Consider the following 23,962-nt stretch of genomic DNA (forward strand, 5'->3'; position numbering starts at 1 on the left):
TTACTGTTGCTTCTGATTTAACCATGTGCTCACGGGTCATGTGCTGACATTACTAAAGCAGAAGGCATAAACAATGAACACAAACCATTCAATAAACGTTCCTTGATTGTTCTTTAACCATGTTAACCTAATTTGATATAGACATCTAAACAAATTTCAAAGGTTGCAAAAGTAAAAGTAAAACGGTGATATGAATAGCATTATTCACCAATGACGATTATAACTCAAACATTCTGCTCCTGTACACAGATTTTGTATATCATTCATAGAAGTTCGTTTTTTCTAAAAACAAATCAATAAGGTACGTGTAACATACTATGACATACAGTGTATTTCAATATATATTTGAGTTATGCCGCTTTGTCGGATGAATTTCAATTTAAACAACCAAGCGGATACAAAATGAAAAATCACACATTTCGTCGCCTCAATCAGCATCGATATATATCAACACAATTATCTTTATAACTCTTCATAGAATGTCAAAACGTGATACACATGTACAATAGTCATTATGACGAATTCATCTTTTTTCAAACAGCAAAGAAAAACTCCGTTTACATGTACATATACGTCCATGACGTACAAATATACGTCCTTGCTTTAACTAAACTCATGTGCATCGTCAACAAATTTAGATTCAATTTTCTAGTTGATCATGAATGCCTTCTGTATGCATAGTTTGGCTTTTCCTGATAAAAGAATACTCGAATAGATAACAAGATTATATGTCTTTTTTTATTGACCAATATAGACGAATTTGCTTAATTATATTGTTAGTAAACTGTCTTACTGACTGTACCATCCCTTGACATTTTCTTCCTAGTCGGATACAACATGTAAAACTAAACAATATTTGCTAAATTTTTGTCAGTAAAATATGTCGCGAGACTCTCAACTTGTAGGTTATCAAGCTACTTCTTTTACATAGTCATAACAATGCTAGTTTCATATTTTATGCTAACCTCAAACATTTGACTTTAATATTTTGCAACGGGAATCGAAATGACAATGACAACTCTCCACAAAAAGACACAGAATGCAAACATTTCAGTAATCTAAGAAATTATTCATTCAGGGTACGTTGGATCGAACCGCATTCAGATTCAGAAAGATTATACACTTAGATCGGAAATAAAATCACATCATAATGACAAGAGGAAGATGGGAGATGATCAATTCGCAACAGATTTCTTTTTCAAACGATTACAGATTTAGAACCCAAAAATAATTCCATCTATCGTGACTTCAGTAATCGTATACTGATTTCAAAAACCTCATACATGTTAGTACTCCACTGGTGCTAATGACTACTAACACTTACAGAATTACAATTTGTCTTTTAAAACACGAATTCATAATAAAACACAACACCTATCACTATTTGCTGTGAATCAATGAAACATGGAGTAAATTGATATAATTAAACAGGAATAAGTGTTGTTATCGAAAAAATATAACTTATATTTGATTTGCATTTTATATTTTTTCTTTTTTACATAATTTGTGTTCATTGTGGATTAATTTCATGTTTCATTATAATTTACTTGCAATAAGCCAGCCGACATGTGTTAAAAGTGGTTGTTCCTTAAATACCAGTTTAATCTTCTACTGTTGATCTATAATTATTCATACATATTTTCATGGATTTCGTCGGAAAGGATTACCATTACATGTATATAACTGTAAAATGTTTACGGAAATACAAGCGTGGTACGCATAATATGTTAAAACGTCGCTTTCAGGTATCCATAGAATTACAAACTCTCGTGAATTCACGCAAATTGGTGCCCATGATATCAAAAGATTTCACAGTAGCTCTTCAGTGGTTTAAGATAATATACAACCTATGCTTTGATCATTAAGGCATGAGCGTACCTGTTGCAAGTAAATTCAGACTTGCGATTTGGACGTGACAAATATTACTAGGGTGTTAGAGTTACTTCTCTTTAAATAGTGCCACATTTAGAAGTTGGTCTATTTATGAGAAATTAAACAGATTATACAATCAGGTGTTTTGATCGTATGCACGGTAATTTCTAGTGGTCCACGTTAATCATTAGAATTTTTTCAAACATTCCAATATAAGTTTTTAAATATATATTGTCATGAAATAAAACTGAGAATGGAAATGGGGAATAAGTCTAAGAGACAACAATTAACCCGTCCAAAGAGTAGATAACAGCAGAAGGCCACCAATGGGTTTTTAAGGTAGCGGGAAAATATCGCACCCGGAGGATGTCTGACCTCAACTGGCCCCTTAAAAAATGTGTAAAAATGTAAAAATGTGTAAAATGTACAGTGAAAATGGACGTCATACTAAACTCAACAAGAGGCTGTCACAACGACAGCAAACCGGATTTATTAACATTTATTTGTATCCTGCCAGTATCACAAGAACCATAACTGATGAACGGTGGAAGTCAAAATCGTCAATATCAAATTTGACCTCCATTTTGTCATCAGTATCAACATATTAAAATTTAAGAAGCTTCGGTTGAATGGTTCATGAGTAAATGCACGGACACGACTGGACACGCCATTTTTCAATCTTTCAAGAACCATAACTCCTGAACGGTAAAAGTCAAAATCGTCATTATTGTGTAGTTTATATGGCAATAAAACTTTGAATTTAATTTTGAAAAAAAATTGAATTATTGAACTTGACCTTCTTTTGGTCATCAGTAACAACATATTAGAATTTGAAAAGCTTTGGTTGAACGGTTCATGAGTAAATGCACGGACAACATTTGGTTGCCGCCCGCCCGACCGCCCGACCGACCGCCGTACATCCCCAAATCAATAACCGCCATTTTTGTCACAAAAATCCGGTTAAAAACATAAATGAACTGAAATAAAAAAAAAAACATACAAGACTAACAAAATTCAGAGGCTCCTGACATGGAACAGGCGCAAAAAAATGCGGAGGGGTTAAACATATTTATTGAGGTCTCAACCCTCCCCCTATACCTCTAGCCAATGCAGAATAAAGAAACACACAGCAATACGCACAATAAAACTTCAGTTTTAAAAGTCAGAGTCCGATGTCAGAATAGATAAAAAAAAAAAAAAAAAAAAAAAAAATGACAATGATACATACATTAACAAAGACTAGTAGCAGTTACATTTGTACTGGTACGCAAGCTGTAGACCTCAGCTAAACTGATTGAATGATTATGTCTTCATCATATGAAAATCACGCACATTCCTTTCCGTTTCTTACTACTATAAGGATTTCGTTCGTCTATAAAATGTATATTATTCCGTATCGAATTATATAGAGACGTGAATTACCTTTTGTGTATCTACATGTCTACAGTTTACATGTATGCTGAAAACAATATTGTTTTGTCGAAAAGCCTTTATAATATAGGTCTTTAAAGTAGATAATAAAAAGAATGGTATGAAAAACATTTTAAAACGATGTGTCGATATTATAGGCAAAATCTTCCAAAATCTTAAACAACCCAAACACCGAAAACTTTCTTTTCTATGGATTTATAATAGAAGTATTAATCGAGTAAATACAAGCCCAAAAAACTCAACAAGAAAAAGCTGTGCATGTACTAATCTAGTGTCATAGATGGATGCCTTATATCATTTATTTTGATTTAAACGCTAAAACTAACGAATGAAAAATGCACATGAAAACCTTAAACTATTGATTTTTTGCCAAAATCTATATTTATACAATTATTTATATGCAAATTTGAAGATAAATTATAAATTTCTTTCATACAAGAAAAACTGTTAAACTGTTTGAAAGGTGTGAGCAATATTATGTTGATATCTTATGAAATGTATTATAACATGATATTTTTCAATTTAAAGTATTAAATAACTTCAAATTGACTGGAAATGAAGTGTATATACATGACTAGAGTTGTTGTAGTGAAAAGTTAATACACAATAAATTGTTTATGCATTTTTAACGATCTGGTAAACTTTAAAACTTGATCTAGTCTATTTAAATATTTAGTAAATAAAATGCATTGAAAGAAAAAGCTTTAACGTGACACTTTTCTAACGGGTCAACTAACTCTTTTTAACTCGAAATACTTTGTAAAGATTTAATCAGAGAAATATATTTATATACTGTCTACATCTACAAATATGCCTTTTTTGTTTATAAAAAAACCCAAAGAGAACATTGTTTGTAGTTTTGTCGTACACTGACTGAAAGGCATTTTAAAAGTAATTTCTATAGAATTCACGAACTCTTAATTTTTACCACTGGACGATGCTAGAGATCTACCTCAGTTATTGCTTAAATAACTTGTTACATGTTTTGACTTTTATAATTGTGTCTACTAGATATTCGAATGTATATAATATTTATTGCTGCACGCAATGTTTATTGTTCTTGATATCGTCCGCGATAGTAAGTGATGTTTTTTCTAACTGTGATTTGCTCATTTATTCAATTTTACATATACTATCGTGATGAGGCGATTACTTAGTTGAAAGCATTGTCAATGTTCCTGTCGAAGGGCGGTGGTTTCTCTCCTGGCATTCTGGTTTCATTCACGAATAAAAACTGACGGCTATATATACCAAGGTGACTGATGAAAGTAGCTATAACACTGACAAATAAACAAATAAAACAACTACATTAACATAGACTTTTTCGAATTTTCCCTATATTTTAGAGGAAACTTTTAAGTAGGACAAGAAATTCGGTCTGTACTTATCCGGCTCGTGAAATAGTATTACTGTAATTGAATGGATTCAAATGATAGACAACACATGCATCTGACAAAAAGACCGTTTTTAAGTTTAAGATCATCATGTAATAGTTTTTTGGCAGATTTTAAATCTCTACTGTACAACGACGTATCAATTGCAATTATAGGTTTAAAAAAAAATAAAGTTAAAATATTCCCACGGAAAATGCATGATAGGATCTTATACAGGTTCGGGTATCAGATTAAAACAATAAATGCATGTGTTAGTTTTTTGTGTATATGATTTGGTGATTATTCCGCATTGATTCAGAGTTTGTCAAATGAGATAACATTTCAAGCATGGTACATGTAATGTCCTAATTACAGCGGGTACATGAGGTACATGTAGACTTTAAATAAATTGTCTGTGATATAAGTAACAACTTTCACACTAGTTAGAATTATTTCACTAAGCATATGCGATAAATGATAAAAAATGCCCGTTTAGTTTTCGTCATTGGTGGACTTTTCTTGAAATACAGTTAACCCGGATGTGTCTGTTACAAAATGTATACGCGTTTATATCTGACTATTTGGTATGGAATTTGCTCATTTTTGAAGGCATTACAGAGACCAATACATGTTAATGTATGTGTCATTTTGTATGCAGAGTTGTAACATTGGCAATCAAATCCCAATTTTTTTTTATATTGAAAAGAAATCAGGTTTATCAAGTTCCAGTTGAGATAAACCCCTCAAACACGTTTCGGCTTTATACATGTCACAGTTTTTTCTTGAAATGTCAGTTCGCAGATACATTCAAATTTGTCAATTAAACAGGTGTTTAATATAGAAAATAGCTCAAGATAGGAATGGAATGGATTATGCATATCACAAAATCGTTTGCTTTTTATTAACTCCAAATTTCTTTTTAAACCGTCGTTGGTTTCATTTCTATACACTGTTGAATTATTTGTATGGCATCTTTTTAAAATATTTTTTATATTTTTTTTTTACCAAAATCCCATATTTGAATGGAAATCTTTGTTATTTAGTCCAGATTAACACCTGTTTAAATTACAGGTGTTAATCCAATATTATTAATTGCCGAAATGAATGTATATTGATTTGGTATAATTATACATCCGATAGATTTGTTATTTACTACAATAAACGACTTTTGTTTGAGTGTCTATTACATGAAATATTATTTTTACAGATTTCAATTACGGTAACCTTTTAATGGATAAAAGAACCAAACAATATAAATGAGTTAAAATAATACTTTTAACCTAAAGAATACGAAATTGCTCTTCCATGCTTTTTTTTTATTTAAATCTCAAGGAAATGTTTAAAGTAGAGAAAAGTCGAACCCAGTGTCAGCTGCAATAATTTAGTAGTGGTTTCCCAATGAAGTGAACTTTTCTATGGTTAATAATTTTCTTACATATTCATATTTTTGTTAACCGTATCAAAATGCAATATTTTACAAATATTCATCGGAATTAATGACAGGAGATGTATATATTGATCCTTGATAACACGTAAACCAACTATACAAGGAGCCAAACAGTCGTACAGACACAATGTCTATGAAACGTGGCTCTAAAAGGTAAGTCAGTATACCACATTAATAGACCCAAGGCAGATGAGTCAGTATACCTTGTTCATAGACCTAAGGCAGATGAGTCGGTATGCCATATTCAAAGACCTAAGACAGATGAGTCGGTATACAATATTCATAGACCTAAGGCAGACGAGTCGGTATACCATATTCATAGACCTAAGACAGATGCGTCGGTATACAATATTCATAGACCTAAGGCAGATGAGTCTGTGTATCATATTCATAGTCCTAAGGCAGATGAATCGGTATACAATATTCATAGATCTAAGACAGATGAGTCAGTATACAATATTCATAGACCTAAGGCAGATGAGTCAGTATACCATATTCAAAGACCTAAGACAGATGAGTCTGTGTACCATATTCATAGACCTAAGGCAGATGAGTCGGTGTACCATATTCATAGACCTGAGGCAGATGAGTCAGTATACCATATTCAAAGATTTAAGACAGATGAGTCTGTGTACCATAATCATAGACCTAAGGCAGATGAATCGGTGTACCATATTCATAGACCTAAGACAGACGAGTCAGTATATCATATTCATAGACCTAAGGCAGATGAGTCAGTATTAACATATTCAAAGACCTAGGACAGATGAGTCTGTGTACCATATTCATAGACCTAAGGCAGACGAGTCGGTGTACCATATTCATAGACCTAAGACAGATGAGTCGGTATATCATATTCATAGTCCTAAGGCAGATGAGTCGGTATACCATATTCATAGACCTAAGGCAGCTCAGTCAGTATACCATATTCATAGTCTTAAGGCAGATGAGTCAGTATACCATATTCATAGACCTAAGGCGGATTAGTATATCATATTCATAGACCTAAGGCAGATGAGTCAGTATACCATATTCATAGACCTAAGGCGGATGAGTCAGTATACCATATTCATAGACCTAAGACAGCTCAGTCAGTATACTATGTATTCATAGACCTAAGGCAGATGAGTCAGTATACCTTGTTCATAGACCTAAGGCAGATGAGTCAGTATACCATATTCATAGACTTAAGGCAGATGAGTCAGTATACTTTGTTTATAGACCTAAGGCAGATGAGTCAGTATACCTTGTTCATAGATCTAAGGCAGATGAGTCAGTATATCATATTCATAGACCTAAGGCAGACGAGTCGGTATACCATATTCATAGACCTAAGGCAGCTCAGTCAGTATACCATATTCATAGACCTAAGGCAGATGAGTCAGTATACCTTGTTTATAGACCTAAGGCGGATGAGTCAGTATACCATATTCATAGACTTAAGGCAGATGAGTCGGTATATCATATTCATAGACCTTAGGCAGATGAGTCGGTATACCATATTCATATACCTAAGGCAGATGAGTCAGTATTCCATATTCATAGACCTAAGGCAGACGGGTCGGTGAACCATATTCATAGACCTAAGGCAGATGAGGCGGTATATCATATTCATAGACCTAAGGCAGACGAGTCGGTGTACTATATTCATAGACCTAAAGCAGATGAGTCGGTATATCATATTTATAGACCTAAGGCGGATGAGTCAGTATACCACAGATGAGTCGGTATACCATATTTATAGACTCAAGGCAGATGAGTCGGTATATCATATGCATAGACCTAAGGCAGATGAGTCAGAATACCATATTCATAGACCTAAGGCAGATGAGTCAGTATACCATATTCATAGACCTAAGGCAGATGAGTCGGTATACCTTGTTCATAGACCTAAGGCAGATGAGTCAGTATACCATATTCATAGACCTAAGGCAGATGAGTCGGTATACCTTGTTCATAGACCTAAGGCGGATGAGTCGGTGTACCTTGTTCATAGACCTAAGGCAGATGAGTCAGTATACCTTGTTCATAGACCTAAGGCAGATGAGTCAGTATACCTTGTTCATAGACCTAAGGCATATGAGTCGGTATACCATGTATGCATAGACCTAAGGCGGATGAAGTTTTAACAAATTGTGAGACTTTAAATCATATACAATATACATATATGGTATGCTTATATATAAAAGAAGAAGATGTGGTATGATTTCCAATGAGACAACTCTCGACAAGAGACCAACTGGCATAGAAGATAACAACTAAAGGTCACCATATGACCTTCAACAGTGAGCAACAACTATAGGTCACCATATGGCCTTCAACAGTATACCATAAGGCCAATGAAGTTTCAACGAATTGTGAAACTTTAAATAACACCATGTACGATATATATGGTATGTTTATGACTGACAGATAAACACATGAGGAGGATTGTGATGTTCAAGACGATAATTATTATACATGATTGTACTTGTATCATGTTTACTGCCCTTATTTACAATGGTTTACCATACCACGTCATTTATTCAGCCAAAGTTTATTATCTGGTTGCTTTATAATGCTTTTGCTTACACGAAATTGTATGACACTCCGCCTTTTTTTCAAAAACCGCGTTAAGACTATAGTCAAACCCTTAATGTTGGTAGATGCAGAAAAAGGACATAAGTAAACAACAACCATCGAGTTTGACTGTCCCTCTGGTATTTTTCGCCCCTCATTTACAAAAACAAATCAATTGGTTCCTATTTATCATATTTATGTGTCTGTAATTTTTTTTAAAAGTATCCCGGTCTTGTTAATTTGATATATGCACATTAATTGTGCAAATTATAACCAGTAAAAATAAATCAATTCTTCATTGCACAAAACTCCGGTACATATAGAACTTAATTCAAAGATAAAATCAAAAACTTCGTTATTGAAAATACTGCGCATTGTAAATGTTCAGTAACCGGACATCCGGGTAATAAGTTTCTCTTTACTGCTTATTCTTCGTACAAACAAAATGAGACGGAATTAAACGTCTAGAACAGAACAGATATGGTGTAATAATTGATTTGAAAAAAAAACCTAAGCAAAAGCGCTTTATTTATTTTGCAAATCACAAAAATAAGACGATTATGTAAAATGATTGGCTAGAGGTAAAGGAGAAAGGGTTGAGATTTCACAAAACATGTTTAACCCCGCCGCAGTTTTGCGCATGTCCCATGTCAGAAGGCTCTGGCCTTTGTTAGTTTTGTATGGTTTTTTTTAGTTGTTTTTTTAGTTTATTTATATGTTTTGGAGTTTAGTGTGACGTCCAATTTCACTAAACTAGTACATCATTTTATTTTGAGGCCAGCTGAGGACCACTTTCGGGTGCGGGATTTTCTCGCTGTGTTGAAGACCCATAGGTAGCCTTCGGCTGTTGTCTACTTTTTGGTCGGGTTATTGTCTCTTATGCATATTCCCGACTTCTATTCTCAATTCTTAGTAGAGTGGACACTTATGGTTGTGGCTGGTGTCAACAAATTTGAATTACAGTTAAATCAGTAATCACTGAGGTAATCGTAATTTACCTTACAAATTCTCACCCACTTCTATCCCAAATAATTCTATCATTTCCCCTTCTTTTCGATGCATGGTTACTTGGAGTGACTGGAATAATCGGGTTAACTGCTCCCTATTTGTACAGGTATTCTGAAAAACGTAGAACACACGAAAACATAATAAGTAGAAACACAGACAACAACAAGGTCAAATGAAAAGGGAAAAAAAGACAACAAAAACACAATCTAAAAAAAACCATTACACAGAAAACAATTAATCAAACAGAACCACACTCGAACCCGGAAGAGTTAACAATTGTAACTGCTCTATTATTGACGTGGAGTGTTACTCCTGTTTAAATTCGCTGGTCATCACACAAAAAGGGGACGGGAAATGCATTTATAAACCATTGGTTTCTGTTGGTTTCTGTAAATTCTCATATCCTAATGCTCGACCATATTTCAAACTTAAAAAAACACACTGTAATGTAAATGACATAGACAAGACCATACCGATATAAGGAAACAATGCAGTAAATGTAAATGACATAGCCACAGAAGAAATAAAGAAGAAAAAAACCAAAGCAAAAAAAACAACTGATGGGTTATCCTGCTATAAGTTATCTAACATAGAAACGTAGGCATTGTTAGTGCCAAAACGAGTAAAAGATTATCTCGTTCTTCTTTGGCTGAAATTTCAACAACAACAAAAACATGATATAACTCCACTTATGTTTCGATGTTCTTTTATAGTAAATGATATAAACTAAGAGGAACAGAAAAGTCTCAAAACAACATGAATATTTGTTTCACCATTTTGCCAACTGCATCGCTCTGTATGCATGGAAGTTTTAAATGATAAAACCCTTCTACATCTGTTATTTAAGCAAGCGAGCACTAATATCCTAAAATATTATTCATGAAAATACGTGAGCAACAATAAGGGCGGTTTGTGGTTTAACCAAAACGATAGCTTACATTACGCTTTCTATAAATGTTATTTTGATCAGGTAGAGTATTTGTAAATTGGGCATACACTAATGCATTGTAGAATTAGATTTAATCTATTGAATTTCAATTTAAAAGTAATGTTAAATCTTTCAGACTTTTTATGAGTATTTGAATTTGAAATTGATGTTTATATTAAAGTTCAATTAACACCTTCTTCTTGAAAGTACCTGCCAATTGGAAACAAAATACGCAGTCAGGGTTTTAATATAAATTCGTACAAAGGTATAGATGTTTATTCATAGTATTTACAATAAATATGCGTTTAAAATTCATATTAAAAAGCTTGGATTGTCTGAAACAGATATTCAGTAAAATTTATGTCATAACGCCTGATAATTTGATATCGAAAGTAGAAGTCTTCAAATTCGCAAGTTTACGGTATTCATTAATATGTGTCATGATGCAAGGCGTTTCGGTCATAAACCTTTCGAGCACGAGTATCTTTCTTAGACTCAGAAATAAACCAATCGAATTATTAAATTTTGTGTGTTCGAGCACAAAAGTACTCCGTGTAATAAGTTTTTTTTTTATTATTTATTTTTCGAGTTAAGAACTCCTTTAAAATTTATTTTCCTACTTGTGTCGTTTCCACAAACTTGTTGTATTTTTTGTGTTTGTCGTTTCCACAAACTCTCTGTATCTTTTGTGTTTGTTTTTATGCTTTACATCATATTACTTAGTGTACAGGAACAGGATAGAACTATCCTTCCAGAACACCTGAATACACACTAAGTAGACAGCGGAATTCTAGTTGTTCAAACTTAGTTTTTTTTTTTGGGGGGGGGGGGGGGGGGGGGTTAGAGTTTATTGGGTTTTTTGTCTTTGTTTACCATGATGTGTGTCTAAAAGTAAAGTGAAATATACAAAATAAGGTCACAAATGAATTAGATATTGGTGCATACAGGCTTTAATTAGAATATTTAATTCAATAATTGTATGAAATTCCAATGTCTTTTTATATTCAAGCACGAAAAGTCGTAGTTAATTGACAATTAATAAACATGACAAATATTCTCGGTATTATGGTCTACTTATTTTTACATTTTTAAACAGAAATTCTAAGGTGTCTAAGATTTTTTTATTTAATATTGAACCAATTAATCTAATTAGTGTAATTATTTCAGTCGTATTTATTGACCATATTTGACGTATAGATAACATATAACGGTAAATGCTTCGGTGGATTTGAAATTTAAAAAGAAGTTTAAATCTCTATGTACAATTTAGAACCCTTTCCGTCAGTTTTTGTTCAGATAGAAAGTAATACTTTAAATCACATTTGTTGACAAAACTTTAGGACGATTGATTAGTGATTTTTCGCGCTCATTGATCAATCATTACAAATCGATAATACAACGACGACTTCTGTTGTGAAATCGGATATATTTAAGATTCGATTTATTTCTGATGTTAATATTTTAGTAGTTCACAGTTATACATATGCAGGATTAAACGTTCGTTTTAAGACATTTAAATCGAGAGGTATGTACATGTAAGTTATGGTATATTTTTTTCCAGTATATACGATTTAAGAATGATTTTATAAAGTATCCTAAGATTAAGTCTAGCCTGGAACAAATCTTTTATCCAGAACACGTGGCTTTGTAAGTACTTGTGGTTATGCATGTTGTTATGTATGTCTTTAATCCGTTCATTCCTTTTGACTTATCAATTTATCATTATACCGTTTAGTCTTTTTACCACTTCACTTATTTACTTCAATTGTAATAGGAAAAATGGAAGTTCAAAAATTATTTGGTCCAATTGCGTTGAAAAATAATGTCGTCTTTAAACTGTTAAAATCACGGAACAAATATTTTCCCAGTTTTCAAAATGTATTTTACACTACAAACTGAAATTGTATATTTAGTGAATTAAAGCATGATACACAGTGGTAGCTAAACCCGATTGATTGGGTTTACACTAGTCATTTTTGGGGCCCTTTTATAGCTTGCTGTTCGGTGTGATGAGCCAAGGCTCGTGTTGAAGACCGTATTTTGACCTATAATGGTTTACTTTCAAGTTGTAACTTGAATGGAGAGTTGTCTCATTGGCACTCATACAACATCTCCTTATATCTATTGTGATGCAGGGTGGCTGATTCATTTCTGTACATCCTTTTATTCATCAACAAGAAGGGAGCTTTTATCTATCATTACAGACAACATGTCAACCTCCATATGTCTGTTCTGGTTGTGTTCTCGGTGTTCTGTTTCGTTGAACTTTACTTTACATCTAATTGCATTGTATATTGAAACAATATGTTAATTTTTCTTCCTTTATATTTTGCACATAATTACCCATATTATTTTTTTTATGAATTCGTCTATGATCAAGCAGTGTTTTTAAATTTATGACAAGGAACAAAATGCCAAAATATGTTATGAATATTTTGATTTCTAGGTTATTAAAAATTGAAACTTTTGTATAATATTTACATCTACTTTAACCATCGTATTAGAAAATACATTGTGTTCATGTAGAATTTATGCGAATTTTGAAGTAGTAATTTTTGAACTAAAAATAGTTTGTAACTCTATCACCAAGTTTTTAACAACAATCGTTGACGAATTGCAAATCTGTCTTATCTACACATAACGAGAATGGTCGTTGCCTTCGTCTGTTGTTTTCTCTGTTGTTTTCTTTAAAATCATATATGTTTTCCCTGTCTTCATGGAGTGTTTTTTCAATGACAATTAAATAGTTCTCGAACTTGATATGCAAAGCATAATTTATATGTACGGCACTAGAATATTAATGAAATTCATTTAAGGCATTAGCAACATGAAGGTCATTGCTTTCAAAGTGATTTCACACGTTTTAACTGTAATCTGTTTTGGTCCAATTATCAAAAGTCATCCTATGTATTATTTCATTTTTTTTTCATTATTTTATATTGAATGACTCTAGACACTGTTGTGTGTCCAATAAATAAATTCAGTAATATAGAGATTGTACAACATGTTTGATCTTAGCCAGATTACTCCATTCCTGTTTTGACTTTATTCCAACCTGGGACTAAACAAGCATTTATCTACCAATATTACATTGAAAAAGTTGTCACTTATCGGCAAATTATTTTGGAAACGTCAATAAATTTCCCTTGAGTGATAAAGAACTTACATTTATTTCTTTTTACTTTTAGGGGTTTACTTATCTTCAATCAGACGTGTATAACGAATGTCTTTGTACTGTTTGAATTGAAGTTTGAACAGTTTGAATTTCTATCAATATTATCGCTATCCCATTAATCATTCGACTTTTTAACAGATCCAATACTAGAAATACGAGTTGAATACATATTTCCAAACATCTTTTCAGTCAACGATACATAATTTTACAGTATTTAAAACAAAATAATTGAACTCTGTGAAAAGATCTGTCAGCTTATTACGCTATACATTATATGTGTGCTGGCTTTTATATCAGATTTTACATCAATTGAACAGTTGGTATAGTCACATTTTACTGATCTTTACTGTATGTACAACTGATTTACATAAAGAATATTCGACTGAATACCCTTTTATGTGTTTAACCTTACTTAGACACCACTTTATAGTCGTTTTCAAGTTTACTGAGACAGCATAGGTGATCTATGGGTGATCCTTTCCATGTAGGCTTACATCGTTTATGATACGGTGGCTAACATTACTTTTGTACCAGGAAAAGTGAAACATTGCTTTTGAATAGAAAATAATTGCAATTGTTTTATGTATATTACATTGAGGTTTGCTATGCCTACCATATGTAAGTGGTCATTATATGTGTTTCGGTCTGTCCGTCCGTCCGTTTCAATTTTCATGATACATAGCCTAACATCAAGGTGACGTGGAAGACATATATACAAATGAAATTTATGTTTTAAAATATATATATGCAGAATTTACGGTTCTGACACAGATAAAATGGCTCATGATTATAAGTTCAATAGTTGTATCAGGGCAAAATGTCCGATAGACATATGTTCTTGTTCATTTTAAATTTTCATTAGCGTCTGTATATCATATAATATTTTGCATTGTCACTTTTTAAGACACTTTTTTTAATAAATATTTTTTTAAATGGTTGTATACAATTACATATGAGCTAATGAATACTAATAAGATCTAATAAATGTAATATAAAGCTAGTCTAAGAATATTTTAGAAATTTCGATTTTAAAAAAGTGAATTGCCTGCTTTGGTTCCTCAATAATAGTTTGTAATTATAAAACATTTAAGCTATTGATATTTATTTAATATTTTCTTCAAAGACCAATTTTTAATTTACTCCAAAAGGTGTAAAAAGAATGAATTAAAAATAATTGGATAATTTTTACATTCATTTGTACAACCCTGAGAAACTTTTATGATAAAGGATGAGAAATTTAATAAAAACCTTTAAATTCAGCAATTTAAAAAATATTTAAAGAACTATAGTTAAGGGCATACATATCAGACGTATTGCGACGAAGATTTATGCTGTGCAATAAAATGCCAATTCAGATAATAAATAAAACACAGCATAAACATTTGTGAATTATAAATGTCAACGGATTATATATATGTAGTACACTATACAGCTAAGACACACTTCACAACAAGTACCTATGAAGTATGCTTTAGTTCAAATAAATACATTTGAATAGTCTGTATTTTATATTGTTTAATTCTACTACAGTGCTAATGACCTTGTCATTCAATTGGTGCACTTCTATATTGTTAGCGACATGTGCTTGCTAAAAAGTTCTCGAATTTTTATCATGATTTACAGTTTTGTTTAAATATCAAATCGAAAAGATATTGGAAAGGTTCGCATATAAAACTCTTAATGCTTGAAAAGCCGACTTAAATAAAGAAAAAGAAAAGGCCCTCAGTATGATGCATGTGAAGGACACGATGTCCTTGAAGTAATACATGCGAATAATAAAACCCCGACAAAATAATATTACCACGTCCAATGTGAAATTGTGAATATATTATTGTTGTGTAAATGTTATGTTTTGCATGTTTTATAGAGAGAAAAAAACATAAACGGTTCATCAAATAAATAAGAATGATTTCCGGAAGAGCACAGTTAATTTTGAGTTTATGCGGCATTGTATTGACAATGTAAGCAAGGCTTCAACTAGTATGATCTAGTATCAATTGCATTAAAAACAAATGAGTTTGCACCTCCTGTTCGGCAATTCATGTTTCTAATATAAGAAGAAGTTTTTAAAATTCAATGCATTTGATGTTTTCAGTCTAAGTTTGTCTTCTTTTGCTTTTTTCTTAACTTCTTTATTAAGCTCTGAGTATTCTATTTGTAGCTTTGTACTTTCAACCTTTCTGATCTTGTCTAATTGCACTTACTTTTCGTTAATCTGCTTTTTTCTATAACATTCCAGATTTATATCTGAAATCCACATTCTCCTTATCCTGTCTCATATTCCAAGTACATTAGCAGCCGTATCACTAAAAATAGTTTTTACTTTGTTCCAATGTTCATTTAGACCAAGACCAATGTTACCGCTGTTTTCACTGATATTTTGTAATGTTTAATATTGGTTTCTTTAGCTGATGTTAATTTGTTTGTCTTATCTGGTTGTCTTTTTTTGTTTTATCGGGTTGTCTTTAAGGCGTAGGATGTTATATGCTTTACTGTTATGTTGTGGTCTGACTACTTTTCTCAGTTTAAGTTTTATCTTTACAAGTAGACAAGGTGATGGTCACTTCCACAATCTGCTCCTCTTAATAATTATTGTGTGTACATATGTACTTTCATTGATCTTCAATCTGTCGATAACTGTTTTATTTGCATTGTATAAGGACATGTTTTTCCCTGTCTGTTTATGACGTCTTTATACTAAATCCATTGGAAGTTGGATGTGTACTGATTGATATTAAAGTTTTAGATGCATGATTTTCTTGTCTGTTGTTATTGGATATGAACTAGCTGTCAGTAACTGCGAGTACTCTCAGATCTGAACTTAGTGTCTTTTTGTTGTTGGGATGTACAAGTACTAGGCCACGTCCAATCTGTTTGGTTTTTTTTGTGTTTTTTGTACATGTATTTCTATTTGAATCTCTTTGATGAGTGAAGATTTTTTCAACTGATTGTTATAGTTCGTCTTATGTTGTACTGTTACATCACTGTCCCAGGTTAGGGTGAAGGTTGTGGTCTTTTGGGAAGAGTTGTCTCATTGGCAAGCATACCACATCTTCTTTTTATATATACTAGTACAAAAGACAACAATAAAGCACATAATATAGAAGCAATAATTTACACAACACATAATGCGGTCCCCGAACCCTCCCTCTAGGTTTGTTTAAAGTATATATTGTATAGCAATTATTCACTGAGGTCTGTTTTACAAATGAAAATTATTCTGTAAGTATCATCTGTTAAATTGACCAAAACAAACATAGTATTACCGTGTAAGTATATCTATTATATATTATAGCTAAATTATTTTAAATCTTCAAAATTTTAAACGTAAACAAGCAATCAATTATACATTTGTAAAGTACAATATCTTCTTGAATTGTAGTCAGTGAAAGGGAAAAGTATAACTTTGACATTCGTGTGTTGTCTACGAGTTGTTTATACATGTATGTTGATTTTATCTTTTGAGTGACATTTTCCCTAGCGAAAATGTCTGCACTTAAAGTTAATTGCTATGATTAAAACCGACTCAATATATAACGTTCTATTGTTATATTATGTTACAATAGTATTGTTTATTGGTAATATTTTCATTTAGGAATTTAATAAGGCTTCTTTTATTGTTTGACTGTCAGTCAGGGCGTTCTAGTTAGAGAGTATATTAACTGTCAAGTTTGTAGACTTTACCACTCATAATTTCATTGTTAATTTCAAGGTTATCGAAATGTTTTCAAATATCTAATGTTTACGTTTTTGAAAAACTCAGTATGCTTTCAGAATTGAAATGCAACACAAACGATTATATTAACAGTGGTTGCAAATGTGTTTGTTTTTTTTTTTCAAATGTGAAAATTTTCTTTTTCAAGTTCTGACTTATATAAACAAATGTAGCCTGGTCACTCTATCCTTTTCGTATATTTTCATACAACTTGGGCGCATGTAAAATTGAAATTGATAAAACTACATGTATCATTAGTTTTCGTCTGGATAACAAGTGGTTTAGACATTAAGACAAGAATCTGCCTTCTGTGAGAAGCGACACCCTTGCAATAATGGTACGTTTGTTTGGCAATAAATAAACAATGTGGTTTTCAAGCATCAAGTTTATTACCTGTATTGCTGGTTCTACTTACGGTAAAGACAATTTGACTAAGGAATCATTTGTTACTGTTTAGGCCTTTTGGTTTTGATGTATTATTTATTTGCTTCTTGATCTTGGTTACATAAACATTGATTTAACGTGTTCCCCTAAAATACGAGTGAAAATGTATCTTTCCTGCGTATTTTCATCGGCACTGCCATATAAAATTCATACAAAGTAACATGATATGTTGACTATAATGACTGCATCTATCGATTGTACTTAACTAAAGTATGTCACAAAGTATGTTTTGTCTGCTGCATGTCAGGTTGTAGAATTTTTTTATGCGTGTAGGATTCGAATTAAAAGTTTACAGCAAAAGATATAATTTAAGCTTTCCAATTGTGAATCTTATATTTCTATGTACCAACATTACAATATATAGCATCTGCATATAGAGTTATAACACGTTGATATGATAGAGCTTGCGTTTGCTATTATGATATTTTTCTGATAGGCTGCTTATAACATTGATGCTATTTTCAAATATTCAAACAAGTAAAGATGAGGTCATTCTGTCGAATATTGTGGACATCATTGTGATTTAATTGACCGAGTTCGAATATCTGTATTATAGATGACCATTGATATTTTACAATTATGTAGCCACAATATTTTTCCCCGATTTGAAAGCAATTGACTTTTCACTCATCATACTCAATACAATGTTTCACTCATCAAACTCAATACAATGTTTCACTCATCATACTCAATACAATGTTTCACTCATCATACTCAATACAATGTTTCACTCATCATACGTAATACAATGTTTCACTCATCATACTCAATACAATGTTTCACTCATCATACTCAATACAATGTTTCACTCATCATACGCAATACAATGTTTCACTCATCATACGCAATACAATGTTTCACTCATCATACTCAATACAATGTTTCACTCATCATACTCAATACAATGTTTCACTCATCATACTCAATACAATGTTTCACTCATCATACTCAATACAATGTTTCACTCATCATACGCAATACAATGTTTCACTCATCATACTCAATACAATGTTTCACTCATCATACTCAATACAATGTTTCACTCATCATACGCAATACAATGTTTCACTCATCATACTCAATACAATGTTTCACTAGTTGAGTTAGATTTATAAGGATCTATAGTGTGGTTGTGTATATTAATCAGATACATTATAGTTTGACTTTGTCCTTCATCTTCCAGATTTTAAATTACTTATGCTATATGTATATGTGGATTTTACAAATGAAATGTTGTCTTTTATCAGGTGTAAAGTTACGTTTCATTTTGACGTTTCAATTGATAATCTGTCATGATTGTGACACGATTTTGCTAAAACAATTGAAGTTACCATGCTTTTGAAAGAATTTAAATTTCAAATTATTAATAATATTCAGAGATTATTGCAAATAAAGTATATTATGACAAGTTAAGATTTCTATGCATAGTTATAAATGTTTGAATAGACAAGAAGGGATATAGGTTATTAAGTATCTATACAAAGTCCTACACGACCCGGGATTAACTGAAAACGAAGTTGTGATTCCTGCTCATCAAAACAGCAGTGAATATAAAAAAGAAGATGTGGTATGATTGCCAATGAGACAACTCTCCACAAGAGACCAAATGACACAGACATTAACCATTATAGGTCACCGTACGGCCTTCAACAATGAGCAAAGCCCATATCGCATATAGTCAGCTACAAAAGGCCCCGAAATGACAAATGAAAAACAATTCATACGAGAAAACTAATGGCCTAATTTAAGTACAAAAAATAAACTAAAAACAGTATAAACACATCAACAAACGACATTCACTGAATTACAGGCTCTTGAATTGGAACAGGCACATGCATACATAATCTTGTTCGGTTAAAGATGCTAGCGGGATCCCAACCCTCGCTTAACCTGGGACAGCGGTGAAACAGTACAACGTAAGAACAAACTATAAAAATCAGTTGAAAAAGGCTTAGTTCATCAGATGGATACAAATACAAATGCTGCACAGAAGTCTGCAAGACTATCGTTAGCTCAAATCATTACCTCATTGCAAGTGCAAGACCGCTTCAAGTCCGGTTTGAGCAGATTTCGATTAGATCTTTTATGACCTGACATCTTACATGCAAATCTTTTCGTTCTGTTGTCTTTCTGAAGATTCAATGTGTATATTGATGACAGTTGCGCTAAGGATTCAGTTTTAACAGATGTCATTTTCTCTGAGGATTCAGTGTGAATCGATGACAGTTTTTCTGAAGATTCAGTGTAAACTGATGTCAATTTCTCTGAAGATTCAGTGTGACCTGATGCCAGTTTCTCTTAAGATTTAGTGTAACTAATGTCGGTTTCTCTGAAGATTCAGTGTGAATTGATGACAGTTTCTCTGACGATTCGATGTGAACTGATGACAGTTTCTCTGAAGGTGCAATGTGAGCTGACAACAGTTTATATGAGTGTGATCTGATTATAGTTTCTCTGAAGAATTAGTGTGAACTGATCACAGTTTCTATAAAGATTCCGTGTGAATTGATGTCAGTTTCTCTGAAGAATCAGTGTGAACCGATGACAGTTTCGCTTAAGTTTCAGTGTGAATTGATGACAGTTTCTACAAAGATTCAGTGTAAACTGATGTCAGTTTCTCTAAAGTTTCAGTTTGAACTGATGTCAGTTTCTCTGAAGTTTCAGTGTGAACTAATGAAAGTTTCTCTGAAGGTTCAGTGTGAGCTGATGACAGTTTCTATAAAGATTCAGTGTGAACTGATTTAAGTTTATCTGACGTTCCAGTGTGAACTGATGACAGTTTCTATGTAGATTCAATGTGAACTGATGAAAGTTTCTCCGAAGATTCAGTGTGAACTGATGATAGTTTTTTGGAAGATCCAATAGGTTTTTTAAGAAGGTATTCTTAAAATTCAGTGTGAACGTACGCATTACATTTGTTTTCCAAAAATGTGTGTATAATTAATAACAGTTTTGTGAAGAATCAGTGTGTATAAAAAAAAGATTCTGAAAAATTACTGTAACAATCTTTTCCTGCACTTTGATTTATACTTTTAAATTGTTTTTTTCTGAAGATTCAGTGTGCATTGATTTGGTTTTGTTTCCTAAACATTAATTGTGTTTTGAAATTTGTAATAGTTTTTATACAAGACTCAGTGTGATTTGATGACAGTTTTTCACAAGATTCAATGTTGTCTAATAACAGTTATGATTGTTTTAATGAAAGCTACAAATCTTGAAAAGAAAAAAAAACTGTTGGAATTTATTTTCAAAATCAATAAGAATATATTATAAAATACTTTAACGAATCTGTTCAATTGTTTAAATGACGTTGTACTTTTAAAAGTCAACCATTAAGTCAAAACAAACCCTTGTGTAAATAAACGCATTTAATATCCCAATTTCAAAATGAGAAACTTTTATTTATTACGTCTGTTTCTTTACGCAAGGCTTAGTTGTATAAAAGCTTTCAGAACTTTAAGTACGAAGTCTACAAGCACTTAAATAGGACCTTTCTAGTAATCCTTCACCAAATACCGTCCTGCACTGAATAACACTGCACATTCAACGGAACAATATTTTTTTCATATTGATGAAAAGCGATATAGATTTCATAAGTGTATTCTTATTGTAGTCATAAAAAAATTTCACCACAACATAACTACATACACAAGACGCTCTAAGTACCGTGGTATTTTTTGAGTCGTGAATTCAGTATAGAGACAACGGTGATCTAAAATTCCAAGAGACAATCAACATAAGATACAATGTACATCAAGGACCAACGAATGTGGTCAAAACTTTGGACGAATAAATACTGATTTGACTTTTTAAACTGTTATGATTTGAGCGTCACGACAAGTCTTGAGCAGAAGAACTTACGACTAGTGTACTAAATTATAAAGGTAGAATCTTTTGGCTACAAATGAATACCGAACTGTTAAACCATCCTAAATAAGTGGTAAGATACTGGAACCCAAACATTGTAGTGTATCTTACCTCTTATACATTTCTAGGAATATGATTGGTTAAAAGCGCCCTCCATGAGACGTTGTATATTTGATATTAGGTTAGTAGGGAGGCTTATTTATACACAGTCAAAGATTGTAGTGTATGCGTTTTTAACAAGACAATCCATGAAAACTGACTTAAATAATTCATTTCCTAGTGAATAGACAATGCAGGCGAATGAATGAGTTGCTTTTTTCTTTCAATAGTAAATAGTAAATCGTGAAACTTAACGTATACTTCTATTAGATAATCATGGGTCAAAGCAATTAAGTCTGTCTTATACCTTTCGACAAGTCCATCAAACTATTATTATAGTATCATCTGTACGGAAATATTACATACCATTTAATTTACAAAGAGAAATAAAACGTTTACAAGTATCACACGTGTCAATAATTCTGTTAGTATTGAATCAACACCTTTGATATGGTTCACCAATATTTGATTTGATTGATTGATCCGTCAATAGTCTGATTAGCAGACAATACACAAGTACATATCAACATAGGGTTGTATTTACTGTGAACAAATAATGTTTTCCTTATCTCTGCAGGTATAACTAATGTAATCTTGGGTGGTTTGAGATTGTCTACATTATATAGCAAATAAAACTGCTGGGTTTACATGACATATTAGTAGAAAATACATTCGGCAAACACTGTAGAAGTGGGTTATATTTCTGATTCGAGTTGTGAACCGTATTTTGACTTTTTTGTAAAAAACAATTAAATGAAACGTTGTATCTTTATTACATTTGTTGTTTCTTATATAATTGTCCCCAAGGGTGAGCTAGGAATATTAGGATCAATCTGGTGTTCTCCAACCATCAGTAAAACCCCTATCCAAGCGGTACGTCCTTTTGACTTTAGGGATGTGCAAGTACGCAGACACGTCCGGTTATAATGGAGACGAACATTCGATGACATGCTCTCTACCAGTAAATAACATTTCAAAAACTCGTTGAGCGGTCCGTAGGTGGCCTGTTATGCAAAATATCTCCTAATCCAAAATACCCTTATTTTCCCGTAAGGTCTGATGAATTTAAAAAAAAAAACATGCTTATTCTTATTGTGTATACTGTTGGAAAACTTTTTTATTGTCAGCAGAAACTATGAATATCTATCTAGTGTACAATATGTAGGAAATATAACGAAGGACCAAATTAATAGATTTAGTCTTTAAGGAAAAGTAAACAGAAAGACGGACCTGACCATTGGAGTCACACGAGTCACGGCCGACACTCGGCTAACCGAGAGATTGGTCGGTTAATCTATATTGAGTATGTGGCTATATCGGCGGTGGGTCTGTTAATCGGGTTGGCTAAAGTCTGTTAATCAGGTGTTATCGAGGAAATCATTGGAAATTCTGCATGTTTTATTGTATAACTTTTTAAATATATGTTTATCATAAAAATTATTCATGTCTAACAAAACCATTCAATGTACTGAATCCAGTGGTATAATTATTATTTTTCTAGCTCGGAAGTACGATCTATAAAATGAAAAGGCGTGTTACTCATCAATAAATTTATACACATTTTACACACACAAAATGTACACAAAAAGACACGTTGGTTGAATTTACTTGCATAAGATATTTTGCAACATCGAGCAAAGACAGGCATTATGTTTGTCAACCAAATTGATATCATTGTGTGAAAAATCTACACAAAAATCTGTATTTTGGTGACATAAATCAATCTTTATTTAAAACTTGGTCTGTTAATGGGTCGGATGTATAAAACCCGGTCTGTTAATTGGTCTGTTAAGAGTTAATGAATGGCAATAAAAGTATAATTTTATTGCTGTATGGGGTGTTATCGGATCAAATGGGTAGGCTCAAGACGAGTGGCTAAAATATACGGAAACAACACATGAGCAATGAAACATAACATATACGGAAACACTGACATGAACAATGAATTTAGGCCATATATTGAAAACTGATATAAAAAAGTGTAATATTAAAGTATTATTATACATCATGTTAAAATGCCATATTTTGATTGCCTAATACGAAG

The 23,962-nt window shown here is 32.3% G+C and overlaps 1 protein-coding gene across 1 annotated transcript in view; it reads left to right on the forward strand.

The window, feature by feature from the left end:
• Positions 1 to 11,881: 11,881 nt before the first annotated feature.
• Positions 11,882 to 23,962, forward strand: part of LOC139493341 (pre-mRNA-splicing factor CWC22 homolog) — a 41,796-nt gene continuing 29,715 nt past the window's right edge. Inside the window, exon 1 of the mRNA XM_071281664.1 lies at positions 11,882 to 12,143. The gene's annotated coding sequence lies outside the window, so the exon portion shown is untranslated. The remainder of the gene's footprint in view (positions 12,144 to 23,962) is intronic.

The sequence above is a fragment of the Mytilus edulis genome, chromosome 10 (assembly GCF_963676685.1).
Source record: "Mytilus edulis chromosome 10, xbMytEdul2.2, whole genome shotgun sequence".
Classification (NCBI taxonomy): domain Eukaryota; kingdom Metazoa; phylum Mollusca; class Bivalvia; order Mytilida; family Mytilidae; genus Mytilus; species Mytilus edulis.